The sequence below is a fragment of the Cyanistes caeruleus genome, chromosome 3 (genome assembly GCF_971803275.1).
Source record: "Cyanistes caeruleus chromosome 3, bCyaCae1.hap1.1, whole genome shotgun sequence".
Taxonomy (NCBI): Eukaryota; Metazoa; Chordata; class Aves; order Passeriformes; family Paridae; genus Cyanistes; species Cyanistes caeruleus.
In genome coordinates, this window is record NC_141703.1 from 62,798,876 (window position 1) to 62,823,266 (window position 24,391).

A 24,391-nucleotide genomic window follows, 5' to 3' on the forward strand; every position below is an offset into this window, starting at 1 on the left:
CATGATTATTCCTCAGCACTTCTTGTAAGCTTCAAGTCTAGGCCACATTTGAAGAAATATCCAGTGAGAAAGACAGAAATTATGAGGGTGATGGGCTCCCACCCACTGTGAGGGGGGAGTGGTGGGGTGGAATGGGCAGTTTCTCAGTCCTCTACAGTCCAGGGAGATGTGATGGGCTTGCTGTGTTGCGTGGAGTTGAAGAAAAGGTTGTGGGATTAGTCAGGTTTTGCTTGTTCCATGTGCTCACTGTGAAAGAAATGCTAAAATAACAACTAGTCTAGTAAAAGAAAGCATGTTGTTTGCTTTCTCAGAGACTCTAGGTGACTTTAGGCAAAATCTGTGGAGAAGGGTTAGCAATCAGGCTATAAAAATGTTACAGCTCTAGCTTTATTCCATGTTTCCCTATGGCTGAGCACATTCTCACAGCCAATCTCAGCCAGCTTGATTCATAAACTATTCAGATAACAAATATTTTATCTTCCCAAAGCAAAATTACAGCAATTTCTCTTTTCATTGAGCAATCATTCAGAAATGAAGGGGACTTTCACATCAGAGAGGTGTTTCTGTGCCATGGCATCCTGTCTGGGCTCTGGGAACTTCTGTTTTCTCTATGGAAATGAAGGTGGATGAGTGCTTGCTCCAAGCTCACTGCTGACAGCGGGGCTCAGCCTAGCAGCTCCCAACGGAGCCTGAGTAGAAGGTGGCATTACCTCATATGTCACTGTGATATTTTAAAAGGTTGCATAATTACTCTGACTGTTGCACTCGGACTGGGTGACAAGACTATGAAAACTGAAATGTGTTCCAGAAACTGTTTGGATTTTTTTTTTCTCTTATTTTTTTTTTTTTCTTTCTTTTCCCTCTTGTAGTCTGGGGGTGCACTGCAGTCTGAATGGTTACACTGGGAAGGAAAGTCAGTGGGGAAGGGGAGAAACAGGCGATTCCAGACCCACTCTTTCTGCTGTGGCTCAAAGGAAGGGCATACAGACACCTGATCTCCATAACCTAATAATCACATGACATAATGTGATGGTGCCCAGCAGATTGCAGAGGGTGTTTTGGCACAAGACAGCTGTCTCCCAGCTGTGGTGCCATGAAGGAATGACCAAGCCTTACCTAAAAACACTGTGCACCTGAGGCAGCTCCTACCAGACCTGTCATGGCTAGAGAGGGCCGCAAACTTTACCAGGAACCCCTCTGCCTTTTTGAGGCAATGCCTACTAATATTTCCTTGAGAAGGCATTTTTTTGAGCGTAATTATGCCTGTCCTACCCCTGAGGATTGCAGTCTATGTTTGGAGAGACATAAGGTCCTGGTCCTACCTTGCCTCCAGAAGCTTGGTACCTGCCTGGGATATGTAGCAGTCTCACTGAGTGATGGCCCCCAAATTAAAATACAATGAGGTTGCCCTGTGAAAAGTATAATCAGTTCAGTGCAAAGCAGTTGTCCTTGACTTTAAAGGGAATAAGGAGGAAAAGAAGTTTTTTGTTACTTTTGTAATAGGTGTTTGCATACAGCCTTTAGATTGTGAACTACAGTGTCTGACCCAGGCTAACCTTCTGTTGCTTTTGGGACCTCACAGAACCGTGGTTAAGATGAGCACACACTGAAGCATGTGAGGATCTACTGAGTGGTCTCAGCTTTTGCAGTCTGTAGAGCAGAGATGAAAAATGAGTTTCAAGAAAGGAATTTCTCACAGGCACATAGAAAGCCCTTTAAGTGTGGACTGCACTCCGACAGAAAAGAGACCACATTAAAAAGGCATTTAAACCCCTGAAAGTCTTCTTGACTTCTGACTTCAAAAGAGTTCCCTCACAGAACTGTACCTGAAGTGGCTGCCTCCTGATCATATGGTCAAGCATAAGGGAAATTCAGCTGATTTCTCCCTCAGCTATAAAACGGAACATGAAATTGGAAAATTACGTTGGGTTTTTAATCTTTTTATGCCAAACAAATAGATTATTTATTTTCCATTCTGTCTACTAGAAATGCAGACAATGAGGTGTGAAATTAATTTGGAAGCTAGATGTTAGTAAGGTTAGGTTTTAATTTTTTTTCCAGGAATGGGGTGAGCAATTAGGCCTCCTTGGTCCCTTATCCAAAGTAAAAAGACAACTGCTCCTGGGATAATTTGGCAAAAAACAAGTCTTTTTTACCCAGATATCTAAATAAAGTGAAAATGGGTCAAATGAGAGCAGCAAGGAGGGATTGAGTAAATAACCAAGTTATAAGTTTGTTGCTAATCTGCAAAGTAATTGAAATAAATAACCAAAATTCAGATTGTGTTCTACCCTTCCAACATCAGGATTTTTAATTTGCTGTAGAGAAAAGAGGTTAAAAAATGTCCCAAATGTTGGGGTAAAAAGTCACTTAAAGTTTGTTGCTTGGAGTTCTGAGGTAAAAGCCAAGAAAATTAAATTAATGAAGCTGGCAGCAGCTTGTACTTCTCTTTGACTTGAAAGGACCCCCCTGGTTACTTCTCTGCCCATGTTGCAGGTAAGTGTATGATGTGCTGCTGCAGGCAGCTCTGCCAGCTCTGCTCCTGGCCTCATCCTCACCTCCTGGCAGTGCTCTCCTCCTTGGAGCATCCTGAGCCTCACGCGTGGTGTACTGGCAGAGCACCGGGAAAAACTGAGAGGGACCAACAGCTGGCACAGGGACTGCTGTCCTCCAAAGGGTTAGAGGGCTTTAGTTCAAGCCAGTCCTTTTAATCAGAAAGGACACTTGCAGACTCTGCAGCACCATCCACAAGGATCCAGGAGAGTAGGAACACGCCACCACTGACTTCTAGCCAGCGGAGTTTTCTGGAATGTGAATGCAGCTCCTTGAGCCACATGAAGAAATCAAACGTACATCTTCCATTTTTTAGCTGAGGGTATTAATTTTGTGTTATTGGATGGAAAGTTAACAACCTCCAATTTTATTTACATGACCTTGATTTTAAGTACCCAGAAAGTTAAACTCAAAATGTGAAGGGCTTATGTTCAGAAAGCGTCTAAACAAACCTTCTGATAGATTAATTCCCCCCGCCCCCCCAGTCATCATTTGTTTTGGCAAAACCAGTTTATTGAATTTGTTCAAACTTCAGAGAATGATCAGCCAACTTGAAATGTGTTTTGTGACTAATGATTTACCAAAAGAAATTTACTGTCTTCTTCCCAGGAGGCATATCATTCATTTGGAAGTTCACGGTAAATTTTCCTTTATTTCTTTCTCTCCTTTGCAGTGAATTTGAGCTTCCTCAGGAGACAGGTGGCTCCCTTTCACATTGCCTGTGATTTGGCCTTTCAAAGAGGGAGATTGCTAGCCTCCTGCTCTGGATGGGGTCTGTAGACCGTCCTTTTTGCTCTGCCTCACACAGAGAATGGGGCTGCTGTCAGCACTGGAGGGGCTGTGAGTGCAGTCAAAGGGAGCCTGAAATCATGAGGGCTGCAAAATCTGTGTCCAGTTGGTGTCTTGCCTGACTTTGCATGCTGTGTTTGGGCAGATTTGAAAGCAGACAATGGGTATTTGGTTACCTCTGTTTGATTTGCACCATCCTCAAGCACTTCAGGCAGCTGACAGAACCAATTTGGATCCATGGCTCCTTGCCATGGAAGTTTTAGGGAATGGGTTGAGGAGATACAAAGTGAAGTTGCTCAAGACTCAGTCCTTCTTGGTGCTTCTCTAAAGCTACCAGTTTGCTTAAAGTAAACCCCTCTGGGTGCCACCGCAAGCTTTCAGAGTTGTCACAGTGCTGCTGTAACTGCAGGAAGGTATTTTTCCAGGAGAGTTCACAATGAAGAGGAGTTCAGGACAGAGCAATGGTGAAAAGTTTCCTGGGTCTCTTCCCTCTCAGCTGAAGTGGAGCCCAGCCCAGGCAAGGGGCTAACAGAGAGAGGACAGCCTAAGCATAGCATGGAGCGCAGTGGGGTGCTGGGGAAAACACCATCTCCTGATGTGGTAGCTTTCCCATGTCCCATGTAACACGAGGGCAGGGATCTTGCCAGTCACATGCTGAGCACCATATGTGAGCCTGGTTACATTCACTCAGAGTCATTCAGCTGTTGATTGCAGAAAGCCTCCCGGGAAAGTGGGTGGTTATCTTTAAAAAGATCTTCATCCAGCAGAGCAAGGCTTTGGTTCAGTTTTGCTAGTGTGGAACACTCCCACAATTTTGAATCATATCAGGATTTGATTGTGAGTTTAAATATATGTTGTGAACATTCAAGTCCTGTGCAAACAAAGACCAGACGGAGGCCAAGACAAGCTGACGCATGAGCAGCCATGTTGTTCCCTCTCGGGTCCAAGAACTGGATTCCTTCACAAAAACGTCTGTGTTGCAGTGATAAAAAGATGAATATTTGACATAGTTAAATAGATAACACTCTGATACCCTAGTAAAAAAGTGAATTAATGGTTATGAGGAGACTCTATGACGTGGTTGCTTGCAGCAGCAGTGAGTTGGACGTGGTGCCCCAGAGAGCACCTTCCAGCTTCACTTTATTTTTTGCTGGTACAGATCCATGAGGAAGTATTCACTGGGATTTGAGTTACTATTTTGTTTATAGAAAATCTCGCCTACCCCTTGCTATATAATGCACTCAATGTGTTAGAACTATGCTTGAAAAAGCCAGATCTGGGTCATAGTGTCTCTCTCTTTTCCATCAGACCGAATTGTCATGCTCCTATTCAAACTGACTGGATTTAAAATCCTCCCCAAAGTCCATGCAGCTCCCTGTGGAATAGGCAGTACCGAGTGTCCTGCCTTGGGCTCCCTGAGATAACATGAAACTGTGCCGCAGCAGCTCGGTGGTGGTGATGATGTAGCAGCCACTGACATTTCTGCACTCGCCTACCAAGACCAAGGGCCCACCACAGAAGTCATGCTGGTGTTCACTGGGGTGCAAGAGACTGAAAATTGATGAGGCTTCGAATCTTTGCAGGCTGTGTAGTTCATACAATATTAATTAAAATCTCAGATAGGATAGTTTGCCTGTGTAAGTCCAGTTTAAAAAGTGAAGTAGATGGAATATCTGCAAATTGGCATATTAGACTCCTACAGCAGCATCCAGAGTCCTTGTCCCTCCTGCAGGATTGCTGGTTTTTATACCACAAACTTGATTTGTTAGCTTGTCTGCTATCAAAAGGTCTGTTTCTTATTTTTGTTGAGTTATACCTTAAATGTGTCTTTTTTTGGCTACTTACATTCTCGTTTTTGCACAGCGGCAGCCAAGCAGGGGCCCAATTCCTGGCCCTCGGATTTGTTCCCATTGCTTTGATGGGTTGAGTCTGGTGCAGCCTGTATCACAGAACACCTGGATGGCTGATTGCAGACATTCGCTGGCACTGCAGTCTCAGCTGTGGAAACAATTTTGCTGGCAGTGGAAGCCCAGTTTTGCTGGGGAGGGGCCCATATTTCTTGTTTGAAATGTGCGAAGCCTCATCAGAGCTCTGATATCAGACCTTCTGGAACTTATTCCCTTCAATCTCTTGGTCAACCTTCTCTCATCCCTCCAGATCTTACTTCTGCTTCTTCTCAAAATCCCTGATGTATGTCTTCTGGCTTCTTTTGCTGTAATCTCTCCTCTCATTTTTTCTTCTCACATTAGTTCTTTCTTCACTGTGTTTCTCCACTGCCTCCTCCATTTTCTCTGCCCTTCCTCTAAATTTCTCAGGACTCACCCGTTTGTCTCCTCATGTCCACATTTTCAGCTTTTCTCCAGAAGCTCCATGAATGACAACTTTGATAATGGAGCGTATTCCTTGAAAAGGCCTCTCTCTCAGACCTCAGAGCAGCAGTGAGATGCAGGTGCAGATGGCATTGCTGCTGTTAATATTTTATTAACAAGTAATGCTAGGGACCCGTGGTGCCAAGCATTGTGTAGCTGGGCAGGAAAACATAGCTCTTGCACCACAAGTCCTCATGTCCTCCAAAGGAGTGTAAAGGGGTTACAGTCTCAATCTTACACACCAGCAACTGAGGTATATGGAAGATAAGGATAAACTTACTAAAATGTTTTGGCACATAAAGCTGTGAACACTTTTTTTCTCCCCGGTCTGATATCCTTATGCATGTCAACTGTCTTAATTCCATTCAACCTATTGATTTTACTGGTGTATAGGAATGACACACAAGAAGAAAACATGGAAAAACTTGCTCGTGGTGTCTGAGTCAAGAAACTCAGAGAGTCCAAGACCATCCATTTCTCTCCACAGTGTCATGGTGGGGAATTAAAACTCATCGGAATTTAAGGCAAGGAGAGAGAATAGTGTGAGGAAACCCAAGGAAATTGTATAGTCAGTGCTCACCACCTGACTCTGACTCAAGGACCTGGACTGGATCACCTGCTTTCCTGAGGCATGCCTAGAGCTGAAAAATGCAGCAAAGTCCTTGTATTCTGTGATATTCCAGTTCAGTGCTTGTGAATTCTGTGTCAGCTTACCAGCTGTATTGAGACAGAGGACTGTAAAGATCTAAGCATGAAAGTCATGATTTGCATTCTTCCCTTTTGTGTCATTGATGTTTAGACTTAAGGTTTGATGTCATCTCCTGGTTAGTAGGTTTTGATGTGCCACAGGCTTTTCTATCAATATATGGTTGTATTGTTTCCTGTGACTTAGAGGTCAGTTGGCCAAGGGATAAGCAGACCTTTTAAGTTTGAGAGCAGTGAAATAGTTATTTTGAGAATATTTAACTTGCCTAATGCTTAATATGCACAGGTGTTGTAGTCAGGAGAGGAGCAGGGTGGCGAGATCTCCTTTAGCTATCAATTCAGGATGCCTGCAAATGAGGAAAGCTGCGTAACAGTTTGTACTTAGCTTGGTAATCTTGCATGGGGCCTGTTTGTGTCTCTTGTGCTGAAAGCTGAATGTAAAATGAACATTGTTAGCCAAGAAAGCAAATAAAGGGAACTATTTCCCAAGGCATTTTACTCTGTTTATTTAACGCCTCTGAACAAACCCCTTTCCACATCCCCTGAACCTACTGGCCACTTCAGATAGCTTCATTTCCTGCTGGGTGAGTTTTTTCTAAAATGTTTATTCAGCTCCAGGAAATGATGATTTCCTGAATATTCTGAAACTTCATTTTTTTTTTTTTTGTGTCCCTGTTTATTTAATAGTTTTACTTATTGTACAAGTGTGCAAGGCACAGCAACACCTCTTGAAATGTAACCTTGAGGGCTGAGTGAAACTAGACATAGTACAACACAAAACAGCTAGAGTGAAACTAAATCTGGTTTTGCTAATTTATACACAAGTGTATTACCATTAGCGTGAGACATTACTCCTTATTTATACTGGCCTTAATGAGTTCAGAAGTTGGTTTTTAAATTTATCCTACTCTAAGGAAAAGTGCCTAAAAATTCAAGTTAGTGAAGGAGAATTAATTAAGCTAAAGATTTTTTATTTCACAGTTTACATTAATGTCTTTTAGTTTTATTTAAGCAGCAAACCAACGGAAGGGACTATATGTTTTCTTCACCCTACAGTGGGACTGAAAATAAGCAATGCTTATTTTGTGAGGTTGAAGTTAACCTGCTGCCAGCACTCCAGCCTGACATGAATGTCACTACAGAGTGAAATTTGTGCACATTCTTAATGAAAAGGCCAATATACTTTATGCACAAGGATGGGAACCAAAATAACCACTCTGAAATGAAAAGAGCTTATTTCAAGTAAATTAACTGGGATTGGTCCCAGAGGAAATTCAGGAATTGCATAGCCTTGCCATTTACCCTGGACTGAGCCACATGTCCCAGTCATGCTTTCCTCTTCTCCCTTTGCGACTACTTATTCTTAACCTTCTCCTGTCACTACCAGCTATGACTCCCTATGTTTTTTTCACATCTCCATTGTGTCTGAAGAGAAATGCAATGTGAGTATGGTCCCATTCTTACCTGGGACTTCCAACCTCACAAAAACCATATCCTTGTGTCCATTTGTAAGATCCTTGAAGGAAGAAGAGACAGAAGATTAGACATTCCTTTTCTTGGACAGCCTTTTATCCTTGCTCAGGAAATCAGCCTCTTCCTATTCTGAGAATCCTTTGTTGCCACTCCTGTGGCAATAAATACTGTCTCTTAAATATCCTTTTGAGAGCTTCCTTCCTTCCTTCCTTCCTTCCTTCCTTCCTTCCTTCCTTCCTTCCTTCCTTCCTTCCTTCCTTCCTTCCTTCCTTCCTTCCTTCCTTCCTTCCTTCCTTCCTTCCTTCCTTCCTTCCTTCCTTCCTTCCTTCCTTCCTTCCTTCCTTCCTTCCTTCCTTCCTTCCTTCCTTCCTTCCTTCCTTCCTTCCTTCCTTCCTTCCTTCCTTCCTTCCTTCCTTCCTTCCTTCCTTCCTTCCTTCCTTCCTTCCTTCCTTCCTTCCTTCCTTCCTTCCTTCCTTCCTTCCTTCCTTCCTTCCTTCCTTCCTTCCTTCCTTCCTTCCTTCCTTCCTTCCTTCCTTCCTTCCTTCCTTCCTTCCTTCCTTCCTTCCTTCCTTCCTTCCTTCCTTCCTTCCTTCCTTCCTTCCTTCCTTCCTTCCTTCCTTCCTTCCTTCCTTCCTTCCTTCCTTCCTTCCTTCCTTCCTTCCTTCCTTCCTTCCTTCCTTCCTTCCTTCCTTCCTTCCTTCCTTCCTTCCTTCCTTCCTTCCTTCCTTCCTTCCTTCCTTCCTTCCTTCCTTCCTTCCTTCCTCCCTCCCTCCCTCCCTCCCTCCCTCCCTCCCTCCCTCCCTCCCTCCCTCCCTCCCTCCCTCCCTCCCTCCCTCCCTCCCTCCCTCCCTCCCTCCCTCCCTCCCTCCCTCCCTCCCTCCCTTCCCTCCCTCCCTTCCCTCCCTCCCTTCCCTCCCTCCCTTCCCTCCCTCCCTTCCCTCCCTCCCTTCCCTCCCTCCCTTCCCTTCCTCCCTTCCCTTCCTCCCTTCCCTTCCTCCCTTCCCTTCCTCCCTTCCCTTCCTCCCTTCCCTTCCTCCCTTCCCTTCCTCCCTTCCCTTCCTCCCTTCCCTTCCTTCCCTCCCTTCCTTCCCTCCCTTCCCTTCCTTCCCTCCCTTCCCTTCCTTCCCTCCCTTCCCTTCCTTCCCTCCCTTCCCTCCCTTCCCTCCCTTCCCTCCCTTCCCTCCCTTCCCTTCCTCCCTTCCCTTCCTCCCTTCCCTTCCTCCCTTCCCTTCCTCCCTTCCCTTCCTCCCTTCCCTTCCTCCCTTCCCTTCCTCCCTTCCCTTCCTCCCTTCCCTTCCTCCCTTCCCTTCCTCCCTTCCCTTCCTCCCTTCCCTTCCTCCCTTCCCTTCCTTCCCTTCCCTTCCTTCCCTTCCTTCCCTCCCTTCCCTCCCTTCCCTTCCCTCCCTTCCCTTCCCTCCCTTCCCTTCCCTCCCTTCCCTTCCTTCCTTCCCTCCCTTCCCTTCCTTCCCTTCCCTTCCTTCCCTTCCTTCCCTTCCTTCCCTTCCCTTCCTTCCCTTCCTTCCTTCCCTTCCTTCCCTTCCTTCCTTCCCTTCCTTCTTCCCTTCCTTCCCTTCCTTCTTTCTTTTCTTCCTTCTTTCTTTCTTTTCTTCCTTCTTTCTTTTCTTCCTTCTTTCTTTCTTTTCTTCCTTCCTTCCTCCCAATTTGCTGAGCTGGGGTTGCTGTTCCCAACATTTTGCTCACTCCCTAAGTTCATGTTGTGCAACTTTACCAGCAGACACAGGACCAAAAGTATTCAATTTTTAAGCAGGCTTTGACTGTTTTTACCTAATCTCTGATTAATTTACCTTAATTCTTGCTTTTTCCTTTTGCAGGGGGAGAATCCCCTCTCTTCCTCCTGTTTAACATGGCTGTACAGAGTTCCAACACTTTTGTCTTTTTTCAGGACTGTTTTTCTTACTACCTGTTCTGCTCCACCACAGATACCAGACCCTCAGCTCCATCAGTGTCTTCCCCAGTTTTAACAGAAGGCTGCATCCTTTTGAGAGATATATCTCATTTTAGCTCTCTTTAGGCTTGGTGAAGATTTCAGAGGTTATAGGCGACCCATGGAGAGTGTTTTTTCTTTCTCCTCCAGAAGTTGATGCTACTTGGCCTCTATTATCACTTCAGCTGCTGGGAATCATTTGCAGTAACATGTTTAAACCTAAAATTTCATGAGAAAAATCTACCCCAGGCTACAATTGCATTTGTAAAGCTGCTAGGTGATAAGAAAGCAAGTGAATCACACAAATAAATATGTTTAAATTAACTCCAGGTCCTGTACTAACACATGATGACATTTACAGCTGCCTTGGCTTACCCTGCCATCTTCTGGTGATACCTGCCGCAAGATCAAAAGTTAGAGGTGAAAAGAGATGAAATACTTTATTACTAAAAACACAAGAGTTGGCTCCAGTCCAACAGAACGGTTTCCTTAAATAACTGTTTTTAATATAACAGCACCATATAGGATTCCTGCAATAAATGTTAGTATTTTAGACTTTGATTTAACTTCTTTCAATAAGGTATTTATTTTACTGGATGACATTTCACTAGGCTAGAGAAACCTCTCTGGCCTGAGAATGCCTGCTCTGGCAAAGGCAGATTTAAAAAATGTACCCCACATTTCTCTCTAATTATAAAGCAACCAAAGATATTGAGGCAGACAGGGCCACTGACTGGCCAAGTATTCAAGACCGTAACTGCTTGGTCTCCAAGTCTTTAGATGCTCAGTTGGAAACTGCTTCTCAGCCATCCAAAACCAAACCATTTGACACTTCCTACAACAAAACCACCAGCCTGAGCTCCAGTTCTCTCACTGTGTCTCCCAGCTTAATATCTTAAATTATTTTCTTTTTTGATGGTTGTGTTGGGTTAGCATGTCAAGGTTTGAGTAGCAAGGGGATTATGGGGGTGACTTCTCTGAAAAGCTACCACAAGTTTGACAGAGCCAATGCCATGTAGCTCCAAGATGGACCCATGGCTGGCCACTGGCCGAAGCTGAGACCAGCAGGGACAGTGGATTCTCTGGGATAATAGAGTTCACAAGGGGAATAATTACTGTGCAAGACCAGCTGCAGTGGGAGAGAGGAGTAAGAATGTGTGAGAGGAGCAACCTCCTGTCTGCAGACACCAAGGTCAGTGGAGAAGGAGGGGCAGGAGGTGCTCCAGGTGGCAGAGCTGGGATTCCCCTGCAGCCCCTGGTGCGGACCATGGGGAGGCAGCTGTGTCCCTGCAGCCTGTGGGGATTAATGGGGGAGCAGAAATGCCCCTGCAGCCTGTGGAGAACCCTTTGGCAGAGCAATGGGATGCCCAAAGGAGGCTGGCACCCTGTGGGAAGCCCATGCTGGAGCAGGCTCCTGGCAGGACTTGTAAGCCCATGGTAGACCCGTGCTGGAGCAGTCTGTTCCTGAAGGACTGTGCTCTGTAGAAGGGACCCACTGGTGTGGACCCTGATGTAGCAGAGGCAGAGGGTGAGGAGTCCTCCCCCTGAGGAGCAAGGAGCTGCAGAGACAAACTGTGGGGAACTGACCACAGCCCTCATCCCTCAACCCCCTGTGGTGCTGGATGGAAGCAGATAGGGAGTTGAGGAGTGAAGTGGAGCTCGGGAAGAAGGGAGGGGTGGTAGAAAAGTGCTTTATGATTTTTGGTTTTCCTCATCACCCTCTTCTGATTGCTAAACAATTCAATTAATTTTTGCTAAGTGGAGTCTAGTTTGCCTGTGATGGTAGTTGGTGACCTTTCCCCATCCTTAACTCATGAACCTTTTGTTGTATTTCCTCTCCCCTGCCCAGCTGAGTAGGGGAGCAATAGGACAGCTCTGGTGGGCACCTGGCAGCCAGCCAGCATCAACTCACCACATTGGTTTTCCTGTTTTTTTCCATTTCTCTTTGTATCCTGTCCAGAATCAGTCTGTTTTTCTGCTTGGTTTTGCCCTTTGAGCAGCTCCCAATACTCCTTCCTTACAAAGATCTCAGCACTGGCCATCTCTTAAGGCTGGAACTGAGTTTGAATTTTTTATTTGGATATTTAAAGTGCTGCTGGTTTGGAAAGTGCCCCCCTTACCAGAGAATAATTTGGAATTTTTAGTGGAAAACCAAGAAGTATTTGGTGTTTGGCAACAAAGGGATTAGTCATGTCTCAAAACTACAGGCCATTCTTTAATTCTCACTAAAAATGTTAATTATTTTTTTGTCTGTAAACGTTTAGTTGCCATAAACAGAGGGTTGGGTGTTTTTCGGCCGTTCCACAAAATATTGAAAATTTTCATGGAAAGCAGCTGTTGTGGATAAAAAAAAAAATAAAAAAAAAAATCAGAGCAATCATATAAAGGTACTCTTTTTACTCTTCAGTAGAGAAATTTGGATGGAAAATTTTGACCAGTCTTACTTTAAGACCTTTTATGGTGCTGTGTTGTGAAAGGATTAGACAGGGGCTCTATTGGGCTGCTCCACCTATTAGTTTTTACTTCATTATGACAGCCTCATCACTGCCCTCAGGCCTGTAAACCTTTCCCTTCTGATATTTACAGTATTTATTCACTTTAAAATGCTTTGCGTGCTTCTACTTTAATTTTACCAACAGGGCATCTCATTGTTGATCTGCCTGATTTCCTCCTGGCTGCCTGACTCTGCCATGACAGATTGCTCTTAAGGCTGCTCTAGTTGTGTGGCACTAGGTCTGTAGGGCACTTCAGCCTTTATGGCTCTTTTGGTGTTCCCCAGTGGCACAAAGCTTCCTTCCATCTTTGCAGCATCTCTATCCTGGGACTTGGCGACACACTCAGACTTCTGGCCTCCTTGGTGTTTCAATACTGAGCAACTTCCATTTTATAGTAAAAACTGTTATTGTTCAGTCATTGAGGGTGATGCTGTTGGTGTTATTGCATTATTGCTCATCTTCATGGTGTTCAAGTTGCCTGAGATTCTGATGATCTCAGCCTCCTTCTGCCTCCTTCCCTGTGTCACCAATTCTGCCATGGGGCTGCACCCTAAGAGGCACCGTGCTTCCTGAGGGCTCCTACTCCCACAACAGCACTAACTAGGGCCCCAGTTATGGAAAACTGTACAGGCTAATTCCAAATGATGATGGCTGCTGGTATCCCACAGGGAAAAGCACTGTGGGGATGCAGGACCATGACTGTTAAAGGAGCTTCAGAAAGACAGAGGCAGTTTTTAATTCCTCCACAAAAAAAAGCCAGTAACAGTGGTGTGTAGAAAGCATGCATGGAGTTGTGTTGGTGTCCAAATCATAAGGTAATTTTTTTTTCCTTTAATGCACTGAAGATCTTCAGGGACATGGCAAGTCAGCTTTGCTGATTTATCAGGCTATCATTACCCTCCAGCATGTTCACCCAAACAAAGACTAATCACTTCTCTAGACACTGTGTGAATGCAAACATGCCAGTTTTGCTTCCTCTAACTCCCATCTGATCTCATTCAGTAGCACCTTCAAGCAGTGAACACATGAAGAACTCTACTGTCAGTCTCAAGTTCGGGAGCAGAGGGTGAAAAGGTGATTTGCTGCAATTTGCAAGGTCCTGAGGGAGAGAAGCTGACTCACAATGTGCTGTAGTAGCAGGCCTGAGTCTCCATCACCCTTCCGCTGAGGCAGTTCTAAATCTAACTCTCATTCCCAAAAACAAGTGTAAAATCTAATCAAGTCAGGATACTTACACCCTATACTCCATCTGTACTTCTAAGGAATGAGGACAGTGTCACTTTTCTCCCCAGGCAAACCCCTGAGCCCACTCTTGTAGGCAGGGTAACCAATCTATGTGGAGCATTGATTCAGATAAAAAGGGGCGTTTGCTGCATGAAACTTGTCTAGTTATGTGCAGGAAAGTGGTGTGAGCTCTGTGCACAAGTTGTGTGATCTCTGCCTCTCTCTCTAGCCTTGCCAGGATCCTTGTGTGCAGACTCAGTCAACAACTGGGCTGAGCAGTGACCCAAAATATTCTGCAGGCAGTGACATTGTATTCAGTGTGGCACTCGGTCCCACTGTGCCCCCTGGAGCACCCGATGCTGCGGGACAGCATGAATTTTGCAGAGGTGATGGTAATATTTGAAATAGGTGTGACCAGATGGTGAGAGGTTTCTAATAACATAGGACATGCTCTTAGTCAGTGCCTGTACTGGGGAAAAGATACTTTTGGCATCTTTTCCTAAATATTCATTTTGAAACAGGCAGAGAGGCAGAGTTTGATCAGAGTGACGCTGGTGCAGGTCCAAAGTACCAGCCGTGAGTGACTGAATAATGTTGGATTCACTGCAGGGTAATGAGATCAGATCCTGGTCCACAGTGATCGCTCTGTTCTGCAGTAGGCATATGTAATTCCTGTGTGAAAATGGCAGGGACTGTGGATATAGATGCTGGCCATGATTACCAGTGTGTTTTGCAGGAGATGGAGCTGTCTGTGGAATCTCTGAGATTACAAAAGTACAAGCCCACCAGGTTTCTGTCTCATTTCAGGGCCGTGGTGCATCGCGGGTGGTGAATTGCAGGTGGTTTGCTAGGGTAGCCACAGCAGTATCCTGCTGGAGGCTCTGGCTCTCCTGCACACAGCACGGGGAGCCGGCAGCCCTCCAAAGCATGGCCAAAAACTGACACCATTTCGGGCTGCAATGCTACAGAAAAAAGCCTGAGTAATAAAAGTTCAATTCCTTACTTTTTTTTTCTGCCTTATAGTCATCTCTACACCAAAAATTATCATCAGACTGTTTTCCAGACATCACGCACTTATTTAGTCATGTTTGATGCATGTGATAGGTAGGTTTGAAATCTTTGGGTGAAGAACAAAATAGCTGTTCAATGAAAGCATACAAGAGATGAGAGCTCGTGAAGACTGCTAAAATGCCAGGAAACATTATAACCTTAAGATACTTAGAGAAATATTCTTCAAAGGAAACATAAACAGTCCCTCAAAAAAGCAAACTGACCACGGCTGAAAACAAACCTGTGAGGGGATGCACCCACCACACTGCAGTGTACTTATCTGAGGGAGGCAGGAGCAAATCACAGTCAGTATGGTAGAGGCTGGAGAGACATTGTTGATTAAGGATCCAAACTAATTTTTAATTTAAGTTTGGTAATAGATTCTCCTATGCTGGCATTTTTCAGCGTTTCCTTCTCTGTGCTTCCTAATTAGAGATGTTCCATTCTGTTGCAATTAATAAGAAATAAACCCATAAAAATATTGTTTGAAAAAAAAATGAAGGGAGGTGTTTCTGAGAAGTGCATGATTTTATTCATAGTTTGTATTCTGAGAAAATCCTTCAACAATTTTGCCTTCTCGTTGTGGATTTCCCCCTCCTATGATAAGATCCCCCAATAAATCTCCACTTTCAAGGTTAAAAGCCATTCTTTATTTCAGGTGGGCCTGCTTTAAGTAAAAGATGCAGGCAGATTCCAGTGATCCCCACATCTGGCTTCTGCCACACCCTCTCATCCTGTTTCAAAAATAGTTAACAGCAAAATACATAAGTTTAGCTGAGACAGCGAGGGCTCAGCATGTGAGCCTGGCTTTGGTGTCCTGTTGGGTTTAGTGATAGAGGGTACTCAGAGCTCTCAGCTGTGCTTTGGGGCTGTGGCAGGCACATACCACACTCCTTATGCCTGTTTGATGGCTGGAAAATTATTACTACCCAGAAGATCAAAGAGTTGGCTTTAAAAAATAAACAAAGAAATGGAAAATGGTGTTTCTGCAGCATACAGGCATGATGGATGGACACAGCAAGGGTTTGGTGAGGACTGAATGCAGCGTGCTGCTTGCTGTCTGCGCAGACCCTGGCCATGTGGGCACACAGGTACGGACAGCATGCGATGGAGGGATGCCATTGCCTCTTTGCTGGGATAACACAGGCGGCAGATAGGACTGGGAGGTGGATTTAGCATGGCCCCTGCCAAGTTGAGCTGAGGTCTTTGCTTGAAGTGGTTATGTCTGGGAACAGGAAATTGAGAGATGCATTTACAGGGTGAATACTTTGAGAACATGTCAGGTTGCACCTGGGGAAAGCCCTGTGATAGGACTTGAAATTGAAATATTAGTGTATAGACAAATAATGAAAAACTAAGAACCATTCATTTCTTTTCCCCTTCTTAAATAAATAATTATGAAATTTGTATTCAGCATTTCAGTAACCAAGTGAATTTTTTCAAAATAGGATTTAAACACCCAGATAAGTCTGGTAGGACCTTACTCTTCTGAAGATATTCTTTGGCATACTACTTGTTATTTAACACAGCCATTAAAAGTGGTTTTATCTGTGAAAGGGGAGAGGGAGAGTAATGAGACCAGCAGAAATGATAAATTAACTGACTGTGATTAGGTGCACTTGCAGAGTGAGCTACTGTGGTGAACGTTTTTGTGAAAACAAGAAATGTTAAGGCCAAATCTCTGGGGAAGATAGAAATGTCGTGACTCTAGACAAGGGGCTGCAGTGGGCTCTTTTCAGGGGAATAGGAAACAGACTTTTTATAGGACCCCTGGGAATGCTGTAGGACTCAGGGCTTTAGGGTACCTATGGTACTCTCCTGTGATCCTATAGCCACATATTGCACACTCTTAAGACATCTCTCTGAGGCTAGGCATGATAGTTTGGCAAGCTGCTTAGCACGTTCTTCTCAAATGTAGACTCAGCTTTTTCCAAAGTTTCATGGGATTTCTTAGTAACTCATGTTGACAGAGAATCAGAGTCTTTGGACACACTTGAAAAAGACCAAAGAACATAGTATTGGCCTGAAGAAAGTTAACTTTGTTAAACAAATTTAATTTGAAAGAAATAGACTTTCGAGGATAATTTAGTGAAACCAGTGCATATCTGTGAACATGCATGGGTGAACACCAGATTCTTCCCAAAATGTGAGGACGAGGCCAAAGTGCTCAGGTACAAGGAACAGAGGAGCTGTGGGGGATAGGATGGTGTTTTCTGCCTCCACTGAGGCCCTGTTTCTTACCTGATTTTGTACACAAGGATAAAATGACCATTAACTTCCCTGGAGCACTGGAACCTAGGAGTGAACCGTGTCAAGACATGAATGGGTGTTGCCTGTATTCAGTGCTGCGGTGCTGCCTGTACCCCACTGGCTGTGCTGCTGCTTCCTCTGGTTTGAATGAGTTAGGCTTCAATAGTCTATGCTCAGATCCATCCCCAACACTGGGCTATTTAATTGTGGTCATGCTTATTTGTGTTTTGAAAACTGCTATGGCACCACGTTACAATCTTTTTGCCAGAGATCCCATGGTGAGGTCAGCTGAGTGACACTTCTTTTTGGTGGAGAGGGTTGGGAAAAACTAATAAATATGTCAAATGTGGTGAAGTCAGAAAACCCTCTTTAAATGTAAAAGAAGAAAAGAATTTTTTTTGAAACACACTTGTGCCACGAACATTTTCAAGACATTTCAAAACAAAACTTTTTACTGAATCACAACACAGGGAAAAGAGTTTTATTTCCAAAAGTAAAATAAATATTTCACACTGGGTCAAATGTAGTGGTTTGGGCTGACCCAAAAGGAAACTTGTCAATTCAGCTTATATGAATGTTTTTCCCCCAGCTAGATCATGACAAAGTCAAAGGTGACTCAGCTGGAACATGATTGTCCTGCTCTGCCTGGACCAGGGTGGCCCAGCAAGGGCTTGTCACTTATCTGCCTGAGCCCATTGTGAGGGCTGTGATGATGCCTTCAGAGCTGGTGATGGTACCACTATGGTATCCCTAACCCAAGCTGCCTTTAACAGCCAAGGTAAAAACTGCTGAATGTCCAGAAAATTATTGCAGCTGCTTATGTTGGCCAGTCCTTAGAGGCAGTGGTGCAGAAATCCCTTCTCTCTGGGGCCATGCCCAACCTCCCACCCTGGTGATACTTTTACCCACTAAAGAAGTTCCTCTGAGGCTGACAAGTCTTCAGTGAGCTCTGGTCATGCTGGGCCAGGGGAAAACAGTGTTAGGACATGGCATGGAGAGGCCTGGGAGGCTTTGTCCTTCAGAGAGCAGACAGAAGAGCAAAAGTTAGCACAAAAATGTGGCTTGATGCTCAGCAGAGTGGACTGGTTGTGGGACTGGGTGTGGTGTGCCATACTCTGGGGAAGAGAGGAAGGACTTCTGTGCATCAGTGTTTACATGTCATACCAGTGGAATTTGCAGTTCTTGGAGAAAAAAGGAAGAGCATGATTCTGCATGGGAAATGTGTGGTAGCAAATTATGCTGAGGCAGACTAAAGGTCTGCCTAGTCTGGTGACAAATTTTTGGCAGTGGCCAGCAGTGGCTGTGAGGCTCCAAGAGTACATGCCGCTTCCACTGAAGCTGTCCAACCATTCACAGACCAGGGGCTACCTGACCCAGAAGTTCTGTAGTATATGGAACCACCTTCAGTGGATTTTTGCTTGTCCAATCTCCCCGTGAGTCTTGGCATTCTGTTCTTAAAATGCACACACTGTGCAAAACCATCCTCTTTCATAGGACTTGATCCAACTACCAGCTGAGATCTCCACAGTGTGAACTGGAAAAGACAGTGAACGGGCATTTTCTGCTTAAACTTTTCATGCTTCTCATGATTACTTGAATTTTGACCATATGAAACCCTTTCCTTTAATTCCAGGTCTTCTGTTTTCCAAGTTGAAGCATTCTGGGGCATTCAGCTATTCCTTGTGTGCAAACAGCACTGTACCTCTGACCTTTCCTTGTTGTTTTCCTCTGACCCTACTCCAGTTTGCACTGTATCTTTTTTAAGTTGTGTGGGTGGAAGAACATCCAGGACTGTACAAAGTGTTCACAGTGCAGGCCCATCCTGGCTTTATATAGTGGGAAAAGCTGCTGAATTAGCCTTTGGCTCAGCCCCACCAATCAGAAAGGTACTGCAGTCAGAGACAGGCTGCTGTGGGGGGAGCAGACCATCTGAGAAAGGGCAAAGTGCTCCCTTATAGTGTGAGAGCTCTGTGCCCAGAGTGTCCCATCAACCTGGCAGAGATACCTCCTGCAGATTTGTCCTGGAGGAAAGAGAAGGAGAGGACGCTCATGAGGCTTTTATCCTTTCTCTTCTGAAAAAAACAGCCTGTGAGCTGTGACATGCAACTCCCCATCAACAGCCAGGTTCTCTGTGAAGGGGCATGGGAGACAGGACACAGAATGGGCTGCTTGCCAATGGGCATGAGCTGGAACAAGGCTGACTGGATAAATGCAACAGACTTAGGAAGGGAAAAGACCTTAGAGATGTCTGGATCCAGTAGAGAGTGACTGCTTATGAACTAAGTGGTCTTCTAGGGTCTGGTGCTGGACCCTAAGAAATGGAGGAAAACAAAACCAAAACCAAACAAACAAACAAACAAAAAAAAAAAGATGCAGACTTGGTCCCAGTGGCCAAGGACTTTATTGCTATAACTGTTACACCAGTGCACTCACAATGGTCCATATTCTGTGTACAAACAGCAATGAGGATAGCCCCTGAAAACCTGTCTTATTGTATATGTGCTGTAAACCGCAATTTCTCTGTTGTCTGCTAAGGTTAAATAATTGCTTTTTAACCTTATTTATTTAACCTTATTTATTCTCTCCAGCATGTGAAAAACACACGTTGATGAGCTGAAAATCACTCACTCAGTGAAGGCAGAGTCTTGGTAGCTACCTCCTAATAAATGCTGCTAGAGATTATCTCATTTTAGAATGAGCAAAGTTTTTGAAGAATGGGCACTAAATATTTGCTCCAAGGTTCAGAGACCTCAGGACACTGGGTCTTGGCTACTGCTGTTCCAGCTGAGTCACCTTTGACTTCAGCAAAGCCACCCCAATGTAAGCTACCAAGGACATGGCCCCCCATGTCATTCACACTGCATTTGCTCCATAGGGATATGGTTTGCCAAAGGCTTTAGCATTCTGTTTGTGGCTCGGTTTACCAAAAGCAGAGCCAACACTGGCAGTTTTAAGGGTGGGGCCACATGCTGAAATTTCAGTGCTTGCAATTTCTGTTTCAGATTAAAAAGAGATTCGTTTCTGCTTTACAGTGTTTTGTTTCGCAGCTGGCAGGTAGCTCCTTCTTGAAGATGGTTTTTACGTCTTCTGTTTGAGTGCTTGGAATAGAGCAGGCTGTGTGAAGAAGTGGGAAGAGTTAATCCAGGGAGGAGAGGTTTTAACTGCAGCTGTGTGAAAAATGGGCCAGAAAGTGTTTTATACATTTATCTTTGTTTCAACAAAGCCTATTTCTTTTTCATACTTCAAGCACATGAGAGGGGGTAGTCAACCTGAAATGGTTTATTTAATCCAAAATGGAACAACTTGGGTTTGGCCTGCTTAGTCCTAATAAAAGAAATAAATAAAACGAGTCAGTCTCTAACTGAAAACATCTTCTAAACACCAATTTAAGAAGATTTCAGTTTGAAAATGGGAATGAATACATCTAGGCTAATAAAAATTATTATTTCAGGTCAAATAAATCTTGTCCAAAAATAGGAAAAATCTGTTGTGGGTGGGAGAGAGAGAGAGAGAGAAATCTACTTTCTAGTGCTTGCAGTTAGGTCAATGGCAAGGCTTGCAGAGCAGGTCTCTCTCTCTGGAAGATCCAGAGATGCACTCAGTGAGACAACTTCCCTTGTCACCTTTAGCTCAGACAAATTTAGTGCTCCTGGGGAGCTGGGGTCTTTCTACCCACCTTTGGCACTCCCTGACATTTGAATTGGCCCATCTGAGGGTTTCTTTGGGATACCACACCACTGCTGTGGCCCCCTGGGATCCTGGGGATCTCTTTTTGAGTCCTTGGTTTGGAGATCTGCTGGGGGTGGCTGAGCAGAGCCACATGCTCGGCTGCCATGGGAAGCCACACCAGCCTGGTGCAGGCACCAAGGCTTGGGCAGCTGATCTGCCTTGGACAATTACTGCAGCCTTGAAGCCAGAAGAAATCTTGATTGAATCTAACTCGTAAAGAGTAACTCACTTGCACACATTTTTCTAATAAATGAACCATGCAAATACTTAACCCTATTATTGCTTCTCAAGAGGAACATGTTAATAGTTTATCTTTAGTAGTACACTGATAGAAAGTTTATCTGTGGGGCATTAAAGTTTATAATGAGCAATTTAAAACCAAGCAAATAATAAAAGTAGACCAAATATCACAGGTGAGATTGTGGATAACACACCAATAAACTTTCTGATTAAACACCTGGAGTGAGTGAGCAAGCATTTTACTGCAGGAGTCCTGAGGAGACCTACAGGTGTGCCTGTGTATTACAGGCAGGTTTCTATCAGGAGTCAGATCCATTCTCTGGGAGCTCACAGCAGGCTGTTTGCTGTGCTGATACCTTGGGTGCTAGAGCAGCTCTGCTGGGTACCTTGGACCCTGTGGTCCAAACCACAGGGAACAGCCCAATTAATTGTTCTGGAATAAATCAGCTAGATCTTTTTAATTTGTTTCCTTTCAAACAATGGTCTGTGGCAGCCTTGTCTCTCTAGCTCAGAGGAGAAATTTTTTAACATCAGAATTCACATGCAACATGGAAAATACACATTTTTCAGCTGTTTTTATAATAGAGGCAGTAAGACAAACCCATTTCCAGAGCTTCATATTGACCATGGGACCAGCCAGTGTCCATGTGCTGGTGGAAAGGGCAAACAAAATACTGCCTGAGAACATGGACATTGCTGGCAGGAGGCAGAGGCATATTGGATACTCATTTGCCATTCATGGGAGATGCAAACTGTCACCAACAGTTGATCCGTGAGACGTAGCAAGTTTTTTTGCTCACTTTACCCCCATTTTTTCCATCTATTGTAATCTATTAAAATATCCATCTAGTAAAGCCCTTTTCTTGTTTCTCTTTTCCCCCTGTCTATGCACTGAGTAGCTTATCCTCTTCCCACATGTAGGTGGGTGGCAAAGGACTGCTGCTGCTGCCCACTCTGGCTGCAGGGAGGGATCCTCTGCCCAGCACCAGGCAAGTGGTGCAGATGAGGAGCACAGGCACTGTGGGTGCCACAGGAGGGTTTCCACAGTAGCTGGGGTGGGGGGATGACTGGCAAGCAGCTGTTTTACAGACCACAGATGCCTGTAGAACTACTGTGTGTCTATGGGTGGGCATGAACACGAGGAGTCCTGTAGTGGTGATTCTCTTCTTCAGCTCCCTTGCCACTTATTTTCTGACTTCCCAGTTTAGGAGACACTGGCTTAGGATTTCCCTCAGTTAAAAAAAAAAAAAAAAAAAAAAAAAAAAAAAAAAAAAAAAAAAAAAAAAAGGAAGATTATTCTGGCTTTAGAGGCCTGCAGTGTAGTGTGGGAGCAGCAAACCCTTGGCACAGCAGTCGCAGAAAGCAGAGCCGTTTGCTGAGTCAGGTCCTTGATGAGCTGGCAGCTCCTCATCGGCCGTCTGGTATTCATTGTCGGCAACTTGCAGTCTCAACTTCCTACATCATCTCTTAATCCTCTAAAAGATGTGTTGCTCTGACTCAGACCGAGTGCTCTCTTGCTCCCAGGCCACTGTGGAGGCCTTTCCATGGAGCTGCAAAGAACTGCACTGACCTGGCCACCCTTGCTCCTGAGTGGTGTCTGCCTGTCCATGCTTAGATCATGGCAGGCAGATTTCAACAACCCAATCATGTCCCGTGGCTGGAAAGCTATTCACACCAGCTAAAGTGTATTCCAGCTCTACTTTTTCCACTATATTCAGTGAGGCATGGAAGGGTGGGTTTTTCTGCCATACTGTCCCCACCAGTCATGTCTTCTCTAGGCTAAACAGCACCAGACCTTAAATCTTTTCTCCAGAATAATTTTTTCTTGACCTCCTTGCTTTCCCCTTCAACTTTCTTTTCTTGCTCCTCTGCTGTGTTAAAAGATACAGTTTTGCCTTTGACAATCACTGTTTTCTCAGAGAGCCAGGAGATGTCATTGCAGGAGGTAAAAAACCTTTACACTTGAGACAGATCAAGCTTTCTTGTTACAAATGGAGGCTGTTTGCCTCCATCATCTTGGTCTGGCCTTCATATTTTTGCATTGGCTGTAAACCCAAAGGTAAATTGATGGAACTGGCACCAATCAGCACGAAAAATGAGGAGGAAAGTTCTTAAGAAAGGAAGGATGTTTATTAATCAATGTAATCCTGCTCATTGCTTAAGAACTAGCACATCTTCATATAATAGAAGGTTATATGACAGACACTCAGTCAGTGTAAAAAAGGCAAAATTCTGTGATTGAGTTACACTGTGCTACATCAGTGGAAAATTTGTCCCTGTGCTAGCAATTTAGGGAGTTTAGAATTAACAGTTTTGTTGCTGGGGTTTGTTGTTTATTTGTTTGTTCATTCATTTTAAATTAATATTAGTGTGCCAAGAAACATAACTGAAAGAGAGCAGAGAAATTTTTTCTTCTGTGCTTCTTATTTAGCTCGTTTGCTGGTGTGTTTAAATTGAGCCTTTAACATCCCTGATTATCACCTGCTCACTGCATCCAAATACAGAGCATTTTTGTTGGTCCAGGACCCCCTGCTCCTGGAGGAAAGAAAAGCCTCTTTGAAATGGAGAAGGCCTTAAAGCTGGATGAGAGATTCAGAAGTGAAACACTTCAAATATATTTGTCTTTATTTTTAAAACTGACAGAACTGAATCTAGGTGGGGATTTTTATGAATCTTCTGAAAAATTAAGAAACTCTCCTTAACATTGAGGACATGTTCAAATATGTCTTCTGCTGCTGGGTCACTTACTTCTGTGCTTAAAATTGGAAAGGAAAGTTATTCTGAAGAGAGGAAGAAAAAGGAAGGGTAATTTAGATACCATATGGATAAACACATTTTATTACCTCCCCCACTCTCAGAGGTGTATTTTTTATTCAAAGCTACTGATGCTGTACTCTTTGCTGGTCCTAATTCAACCATATACTAAACTGAAATAATGCTATTTGTATTCACAGACTTGCACAGCATCAGAAATAGTCCACAAACATTAGCTACAAATATTATGATGGGGGAATTTTTACTGCTAATTAAATAACCACTTCATGCAAAAGCAGTGTAAAATTACATCAAGTGTAAGATATGTTTAGTAAAAGCAGTTACAACATTTAATAAACAGGTTTTTTAGACATTTTTTCCATTGAACCAGAATTAGTTTTAAGTTCTTTTAAGTCCTTTTTCCCTCACCATACAATGCAGCAGTTAATTAGTGGCACAGATGACTGGTTTTATTGTACACTAACTTAAAGGAAAAAGTTGTTGTACAGTGTTGTCTGTATGTTGCTACAGTAGCTGTCACTGAGATGATAAGACTTGGACATCGAGAAAAGTCAGTTGGAAATAAGCACGGAGAAGAATAATTTTCAGTGAAGTCTGGGTATTTTTTAACTCTTTTTGCTGCATAGGAGCACACAATAAAGTTGTTCGTTGCTTTTCCTTCTCCCACCCTGTTGTTATAAACTGTTGTGTGAAATCCTGTTCTGAAGTTCTCCTTTTCCCATGGTGTTTCAATGGGAATATTTGATCTCCTGGCCTTCTCTGAGAGGGACTGTGCTAGCTAAGTAGGATCTCCT

At 44.1% G+C, this 24,391-nt stretch overlaps 1 protein-coding gene across 7 annotated transcripts in view; it reads left to right on the top strand.

Moving 5' to 3' along the window:
* LOC111926408 (uncharacterized) overlaps positions 1 to 24,391 on the top strand; it is a 118,797-nt gene that overhangs the window by 80,949 nt on the left and 13,457 nt on the right. For 2 of the 7 annotated variants that reach the window (XR_015284657.1, XR_015284656.1), the window contains exon 4: positions 2,497 to 6,909. The exons of 4 other annotated variants lie outside the window; for them this stretch is intronic. The gene's annotated coding sequence lies outside the window, so the exon portion shown is untranslated. Of the gene's footprint in view, positions 1 to 1,582; positions 6,910 to 24,391 lie in introns of those variants that run through there. One more of the 7 variants, XR_015284658.1, reaches the window with a different exon arrangement.